This window comes from Rattus norvegicus, chromosome 4 (genome assembly GCF_036323735.1).
Source record: "Rattus norvegicus strain BN/NHsdMcwi chromosome 4, GRCr8, whole genome shotgun sequence".
Taxonomy (NCBI): Eukaryota; Metazoa; Chordata; class Mammalia; order Rodentia; family Muridae; genus Rattus; species Rattus norvegicus.
The window spans coordinates 80,369,725-80,378,313 of NC_086022.1; the positions used below are offsets into that span (position 1 = coordinate 80,369,725).

At 44.5% G+C, this 8,589-nt stretch overlaps 1 long non-coding RNA gene across 1 annotated transcript; it reads right to left on the bottom strand.

The window, feature by feature from the left end:
- Nucleotides 1-211: 211 nt before the first annotated feature.
- LOC102555694 (uncharacterized) lies at nt 212-2,603 on the bottom strand. Its single transcript, XR_005503333.1, has 3 exons — nt 2,098-2,603; nt 1,239-1,365; nt 212-704 (listed from the first exon to the last, which is right to left on the bottom strand). It is a non-coding gene; the product is annotated as an uncharacterized LOC102555694 (long non-coding RNA).
- Between the last annotated feature and the right edge of the window lie 5,986 nt (nt 2,604-8,589).

Here is an 8,589-nt window from a genome sequence, read left to right on the forward strand (position 1 = left end):
ACTGGTCACATGGGCTTTCTCAGCTTTCTCTGCCCCTCAAGAAGTGAGGGTTCTTGCTGTCTGGTTGTCAGGACCTAGATTTAACGTTTTCTCAGAATCTGGGCAATGGGCAGATTTTCCCCCAGAAAAACAACTGGTGGAAGAGATCAGATTACACTCTGAGGAACATAAATAGGGATTCTGGGGTGCAGATAGAGGCTGGAGAGGAAAAATGAACTCTGCAGCTGAGAGAGAAAGGCAGAGATAGAAGAGAATGCAGATAGTCGTGCACCAACATGTGGGAGACCCTGAGCCAGTGCATATCGGGGAAGGGTTCTGTAGTGAGGAGCAGAGAGTAGGGCACAGACTAGAGTCACAACTGGTACCTGTGGGCCAGACAGAGGCAGAGGCCAGACAAGGAGTTTTTCCTAGACATTACAATGTCCCACCTCCATCCCTTTGATCTTTTCTGAGACACTAAATAACAAGGCAATTGTTTGACTGCTGTGTGTGTCCAGGCATATGTGTGTGCACGAGCATTTGAAATGGAAGCATTCTTTTTCAGGAATATACCCCCAAAGAAGCCAGGAAACAACCCACCCTGTAAGGTTCCTCATAATACAAGCCCTTTACCATTTACTTCATTTTGCTAGATGCAGTCTGGGGAAGCCACGCTGACTTAAAGTGATCTGAGTCAAAATGAGTCAGCAGTCAGTTGATGGCATCTGTAAGAGAAGAGCAGAGATCTTGAATGAGCTGATTTCTGAGGCCAATGCCTTGTCCATGTCATGGCTGACTCTGGCTGGAGATTTCCTTTAAAGATCTTCAAGAGACAAAGCAGAGCATGCTTGTGTCGTGGATGTCAAAGGTTAACACCACCAAGATGAGCAGAAATGGAGACAAGTGGCCTAGTTTTTCCCAAATGGATTCTCAGTCCTTGAGAGGACATTTCCAGTTATGATTTCATAGACAACATCACAAAATCTGGATCACCTAGGGATAGAGGTGCACACCTGTAATGCCAGAACTTGAGAATCCGCAGCAGGCATTGTGAGCCACGGTCAGTCTGAGCCACTTAAGAAGAGACTAAGGTCCTTCCTCAAGAAAACAGTTGAATGAACAAATAAGAATTACTGTTTTTCCAGTAGCTCCGGCAGAAATCAAGGTATGCTATGGGGTCGGGGAATGAAGCAAAGAGAATCTAGTCATGTTTTCAGTGATTTCTATGTGAGAAAAATGGAGGATTTCTATGTACTTACTCTACAGGAGGACATATAAACTGGTGTGACTTTGTTCTCGGCCATTTCTGCCATCAGTGATCGAAAGCTGAACCCCAGAGGTCTCCAGCTGTAGTCTGTCTTCACAATTGTATTATTTAAGGCTTACCTACATAACACAAAAATCAATAACCTTTTTGTCTAAATCTCATGTCTCCAGAGGTTTCCAAGTCTTTCTTACCCATAAAAAAGCATTTTGTTCTCCTGATGTGTGCTCAGCCACAGAAAGACCCAAGGTGACATTTCGGTGTTGACAATCATACAGTCACAAGCTCCTTGAAATTGGCACATAATTTTGCATCGCTAGTTTTAACTTTTTTCCAGAAGAAAGAGTAAAAATTGTAATTAGAAAAAAAAATTCTCTTGACCCTTTGTGTTGATTGGGAGATGAGAAGCTGTGGTTAGGAATGGCTAGATTTTTGTTGACAGAGCATAGGTGATAGAGCCCAGGTCAGAAATCAGCACCATCAGTCAGGTCTGGCCCAAAACCTTGCTCCCCCCACACTTGGCTTGGTTAGCACGGGGCCCTCCCCCGACCCTCGATTGTATTCAGTTCTCTTTAGGTTTATCTCTCTGTTATCACCACAGCTCATTTAGACTCTCCTTGCTTGCTTTGTATTTCCTCCCTCATCTTCATGGACATGTTTCCCATTCAGTCCTAGTGAAAGCTAGTCACTGGGAAACCAGGATGGGTCAGGGAGGTAACTCACACTACAGCATTTTCTCAGTGTGCACAGGGCCTCACATTCAGTCTACTATACTTCCCATCTCCCCCAGAATAAAAGAATAAACAACAGCAAAACCCCTACAAAACAATTCGATTATGGGTCAACTGCCTTACCATTTCCAACTTTGTTACTAGGTGGTCATGAAGAACAGGGAGTCTTTGGTCCCTACTGTCTAGGAGTCTGGGACTGTTATACTTTAATTTCTCTCAGACTTGTGTGGTTCAAAGTAGTAGTCCGGCAGCACCCCAGTTCCCGCAGTGGCCTTGTGGCACCCCAGTTCCTGCAGTGGCCTTGCGTTTATCCCTCCGAGCAGTCGTCAGTGTTAACAGGCTCCTGAGCTGAAGGCTCCCCGAGCATCCCATGCAGGTCCTAGTGTAGACCGATGGTATGTGTCCACGGTGAAGGAAGCCTGACTCAGGTTATAATAGTCCTTGACCACCTAGAGCATTCCGTAGCACTTGTGCCTCTCAGCATTTCTTCTGTTTGTTTTCTCAGCTTTATATACAGAAGGGAAAGAAAAGGTTATGAAGCAAAGCCTTACTTTATTCTGAAAATATAGTCAATCTTGTTAGCATTCACTTTGAAATGATACTCCTGCTTGTTAGAAGCCCTTAGTAAGTCCCCCTCTACAGAAGAAAAACAAACCAGTATAGCAATAATATGTGTTTAAAAATAAAAACCAGCTGCTCATCATGCATTCACAGCTTCTTCCTTCACCCCACCCCCCTCTTTTCTCGCAGGGCACACAGGAAGTCAAATTTTCAGTTTTCTTTTGCTTTTTAAAATTCTTCTACTGCAAAGCTATTTTATGTGCCCAGAAGTGGTTATTTTCATGCCCTGCCTCCCTAAATAAAAGAGCTGTTTATCCGTTTAACATACTGTCCATTTCTACACTTCTTATGCCAATGGGAACAAGATTCTGGTGCTATTGCATGAGTTAGGAAAACCATTCTGTTGGTTACTTTTCTTGTCACTGGTGCACACACACGTGTGTGTGTGTGTGTGTGTGTGTGTGTGTGTGTATGTGTGTGTGTGTGTCTCTCTCTCTTTGTCTCTGTCTCTCTCTGTCTCTCTTTGTCTCTGTCTCTCTCTGTCTCTCTTTGTCTCTGTCTCTCTCTGTCTCTCTGTCTCTCTGTCTCTGTCTCTGTCTCTCTCTTTCTCTCTCTCTCTCTCTCTCTCTCTCTCTCTCTCTCTCTCTGTGTGTGTGTGTGTGTGTGTGTGTGTGTGTGTGTGTGTCAGCAGGTGGATAGCATCCACCATGGTCCAGAGGCACTACTTGGGGACCAGGTACTGCCATGCTGGCTCATGGGTCCCCCACAACAGGAAGCGGAGAGATGGACATACTCCGCAGTACTTATCCTCTGCACTTCAGTGCCACGCCCTTTTAGATTGGTCTTCCCTCCTCAGTTCTTTCTGGAAACAGCATCACAGTCACACACAGAGCCGAGTGGACAACAGATTAACCATTGCAGCCATATCTTAGGATAGCACTCTGTTCTATTGTCTGCCTTTTTCCTTATTTTTATGAGAAATACGTCTAAAGATATTAGATTCAGTAAACTGACTGAAAAAAAAGACCCACCCCTCTTTCTACTCAGGCCTTTGGGAAAGAGGCTTTTCAGTACTTTTTTGGGGGTGGGGGCATTATTCTTAACTATTTCTGAATAAAGACTGGTCTTATAGGCCTCTTGGGCCAACAAGGCAAGCACAGTGGTGTGCTGGTTTGAAGCCTGCTCCTCATGAGGCCTGGTGTGCTTCTAGTCTCTCCTAAAAGCTTGCCACACCATGTGAATAATAAATAACTCAAGACTAAAACCCTGGTGGAGAAGAAACCAAGGGGAGCTAAGCCAAATCACTGGACTGGAGCCATGCTGGACCAGGCAGACCCTCAGTCAACTTGCTGGCTGCCCATAGAAAAGAAAAGACAGTCTCCCAAGCCAGCCAACTTTAGCCCACATCAACAGAACTGCCCAGCCAACCCCCAGCGTTGTGGAAAATAATGACGAATTGTTTTTAAAGCACTATATTTTGGGGAGGTTTGTTATGCAACAACAGTCATTTGATACACTATGATATTAAATATTCCTTTTACATATGCATGTGTTTTTCAGGGTGTGTGGGCATAGATGGGGCTGCATTGTGCCTTGGGATAGATAAAGGGTTGGATTTAACGCGCTCAGATCCTAGCTCTATCACTCACAATGTGCGGCAAGGCAGTCTCTCCAAATATTGTTTTTTCATGGCAAGTAAGGATAACTAATAGACCGAAGAAAGAGTAGAAGGATAAGAGAGGTGTGTGTGTGTGTGTGTGTGTGTGTGTGTGTGTGTGTGTGTGTGCTTGTGTGTGTGTGTATGCTGTGTGTGTGTATGCTTGTGTGTGTGTGTGTGTGTATGCTTGTGTGTGTATGCTTGTGTAGGGATGCATGCTTATGCGTGTATAGTGTGTGTGTATGCTTGTGTGGGTATTCATGCTTATGTGTGTATATGTTTGTGTGTATGCTTGTGTGTGTATTCATGCTTATGTGTATGTGTATGTTTGTGTGTGTGTGTGTGTGTGTGTGTGTGTGTGTGTGTGTGTGTATGTGCTTGTGTGTATAGTACCTGGCAAATGTTTGGTGTTTGATAGAAGAAAGATATTAGCGAGTTTATGTACACATGTGGCTTTAAGCTTATGTTATTCATGACTAACAAATCCCATTCGTCTGAATTCTGAGTTCATAGCTACTAAATGGCTAACTATGAAAGTAATCTATGTATCTGGCCTTCTTCAGGATGCTGTCCCAAACCCCACCCTCCTTAGTAACTTCCTTTTCCCAACAATACCTTAAATGTTCCCTGAAGACTCAGACCTTATCTGGCCCTGGCCTTCATTTTCCAACACCTAGCTAGCCTTAGCTTCTGCCCATCTGCTACAGGTCAGCCTGGCTGCACTGGCCTTGACCCTTCTTTCTGGGTTTTTTCTTATGACCACTAACACACAGCACTGTGGGCCAAACTGTTCCGGTCAACTGTCTGCTTATTCTCCTTCTTATATTTTATCAGGTTTCTATCATGATAAAACTTGGCTAAATACTCACTGAACTTTTTTATCTCTCTCGATGAAATGTTCCGCATTTCCTAGTCCTCTCGGGTCTTCTGGAGACACGTGACCAGTTCTTAATGGGACAACTTTGACGCAGAAAGTGATGCATACCTTCTAGAATTGAATATTCAAAACATGCTCTTCTCTATGTTTAGCTGTTTGGAAAGTATGGCATATAAAAAAGTGACAGCCCAGAGGATAACAAGAGTACTCAATGGAAATATACTGACCTCCCTGGGTCACTTCCTGCTGCACAGACAGCCTAAGAACTCAAAGAACTGCCTGACTAGGCGCACCTGCGTACCATCTGCGTCTCCTGCTGCTGCCTTGTCTCTGAGGTGTTTTGGTTTGTTTTTATTTGAGATTCATTTGTTTTTCTTTTTACGTACATGAATGTTTGCTCATGTGTGTGTTTATCACATGTATGTCTGGTGGAAACTAGAAGAGGATGTCAGAGCTCTTGGAAGTAAAGTTCCAAGTTGCTATGCACTGCCACGTGGGTGCTGAGAACCAAACCTGGGGCTTCTCCAAGAGCAGCAAGCACTCCCTGCCACTGACCCAGCTCTGCAACCCCAGAGCCTCCAACGTTTTAATGACGGGCGGGTATAGCACTCCAGAGTAAATACTGACAAATCCAACCTCTAAACTTGGTAGGCCCGACTTCTTCCTTGTGAGACACTCTCCCAGCCTAACAGCCATAAGCTGCCTCATTGCTTCTCGAAGATTCGTTGAGAGAAGTTCTTTAGGTTCTCTAGAAGCTGGGGCAGAAACAAACAGAAACTAACCCAAATATTTATTCAATGCCTAGCATCTTCAAATTAGTGGACCAGACACTAAGGGTCACTCAAGATAACGTGTCCCAGAGCTATCTCCTCTCTCCTCTTTCACGTAACACACACACACACACACACACACACACACACACATGCACACGCACACTCAAGTCACCCCCCTGTAGATGGAATCTTTGAACCTCACAGCTTGCCTTACAATCTATCATCCTTTTCCTCCTAGTTAGGCCAAAGCACAGATCACAAGATTGGACTCTAGAGACTTCGTACCAACACAGAAAGCTGGTCACAGTGTACCTGGCAGACGCAAAGCAGGTACTTTACAGAGAAATGATGTATAGCCTGTTTCCTGCTTAAAAAGACGAGCTACTTAGATAAAGAGGGATGTTTATATCCTTATGTCTTTCTCCCTCACAGAGGAAAGACGAGGTTGCTTTGGAAAAACAAAAGCCCTGGCAGTGCTACTTACTCAATCACAACCAATTTGCATTTTTCCAATTTAGCCTCGTAGTCCTGTAAACATCTCTCCTTCCAAAGATTTCTGGGTTTTCATCTGCTACTAAACAACATGTTGCTAGATAATTAAAAAGCCACATTTGAGCATTTCTGTGTGGCTGGGATGGAGGGACACAACTTCAGATTATATTTGCTTGTTGGGCATCGTATTGCCAAGGAGCATTTGAAATCATTAGTGTCTGTGGGCCCGGGAAGAGGGAGCGCCCGGAGCTGGGTGCCAGCACCTGAGTCCTGGAACATCTTTCAATCTCTTCCCTGCCTACAAGTGGAAACCTGGGAGAGGAAGCTGGTCACGGAGCCGTCATCTGTTTCTGGGCTGTAGTTCTAACAGAGTGAGATCGGCTCGCTTTGATACTGGATCTGTTGAAAGCAGATAATTGATTCGCAGCCTGTGTCAGTTAATCATTGTTTCTCCTCTTTCCCTGGCTTTTAGCAGGCTCCCACGGACCTTCCTGGAGCATGCGCACTGAGCACACACATGCTCTTCATGCTGTCAGACCCCATATGCTTTTTTTCTTGGCAGATTTTAGGTGGGATTTAAATAACAACTGCCACACAAGGTTCTTTGCCGAAGAGTAACTAGATTCGACCTCGGTTTACAGACTAAAGGTGGAATTAAGGATAAATCTACACTTAATAATACTACAATATGCGGTAAAAACCCTGTGTTTGAATAGTGCGAGTTAATTAGCTTTCCTCCATGTGAATAATTTAAGAGTCCCTCACTGAAGAAAGAACCTTGCTTTCAGATTATCATGCAACTGGCGCAGAATACTTCACCAGTGAATTAAAATGATGATTTTTTCTTTCGGATGTCAACTTAAACCACTTTTTTTTTAAAAAAAAGATATTTTTAGAAGCTTGGGAAAAAAAGATGGAAAAACTGACTCTAATTATCTGCCTCTTAAGTCTTAGAACCTTAAGGCTACCCCAGAGAAAGCCACCAACAAAGAGCCGGGAACCGGAGTCTTCCAGAGTCATTGCAGTTGAAATGGCTGTTTTATGTGGACATGACTTCCTCCAGCAGGAGTGCCTGACACATGGTTATTCTTCCTAAGTACGGAATTACATTGCTGGTGGAGATTTAGGCCTGAATGTATCCCACGTGGGGCATTTCATGCTGCGAATGGTAAACTATGGGGAGGAAAACTGTGTTTCTCCATTTGTTCCTATTCAAGCATAATATTTCTTATTAGTGCCAAGTTGATAGATTCAACTGAAGTGAACACATTGCTCGGTCGGTTTCCCCGCTTCGCGTTTCTGGATTTCTTGCTTCGTGAAAAGGCCATTCAGGACGACACGCCTTTCGGATTAAAATTCTGATGGAGATGCGGGAGATAAAGGAAGGACAAATGATCATTGAAGAGCAGGAAGGGAATTAAATGATGCTTTGGTGTTGGTTTTGACTTAAGCCTCTGCTCACTGTAGGGTTTGGCCCCAAGGGGCCAGGTAGGCTTACTGTTGTCATGGTTACTAAGGAACCTCCTGGAAAGAGCCCCAGGTCTGGTCATTGCTGCGACTCAGAAACATCCGGGTACTTCTGCAGGACAGGAGAGAGCATATGGGAACCCAGGAGGAGAAGTAGTTTACAGAGCCCATTTGTTTAGAGATACTTAGTAAGTTCTCTTCAGTCTTTCCCAGTCTTGTCCGTCCTCATACACGTGTGATTACACGTGTGATCACTACGGCTCATCTAGAATTTCTTATAAGTGCAGTTACATAGCATATCTCCTTTTGTATCAGGCACTTTCCATTTGCTTTGAATTTTAATTAAAAATTAACATATTGCCCCACATGTGGCCCATACATATACAGCCACCAAACTAGACAAGATGGATGAAGCAAAGAAGTGCAGGCCAACAGGAGCCGGATGTAGATCGCTCCTGAGAGACACACCCAGAATACAGCAAATACAGAGGCGAACGCCAGCAGCAAACCACTGAACTGAGAACGGGACCCCCGTTGAGGAATCAGAGAAAGGACTGAAAGAGCTTGAAGGGGCTTGAGACCCCATATGAACAACAATCCCAACCAACCAGAGCTTCCAGGGACTAAGCCACTCCCCTAAGACTATACATGGACTGACCCTGGACTCTGACCTCATAGGTAGCAATGAATAGCCTAGTAAGAGCACCAGTGGAAGGGGAAGTCCTTGGTCCTGCTAAGACTGAACACCTAGTGAACGTGATTGTTGGGGGGAGGGTGGTAATAGGGGG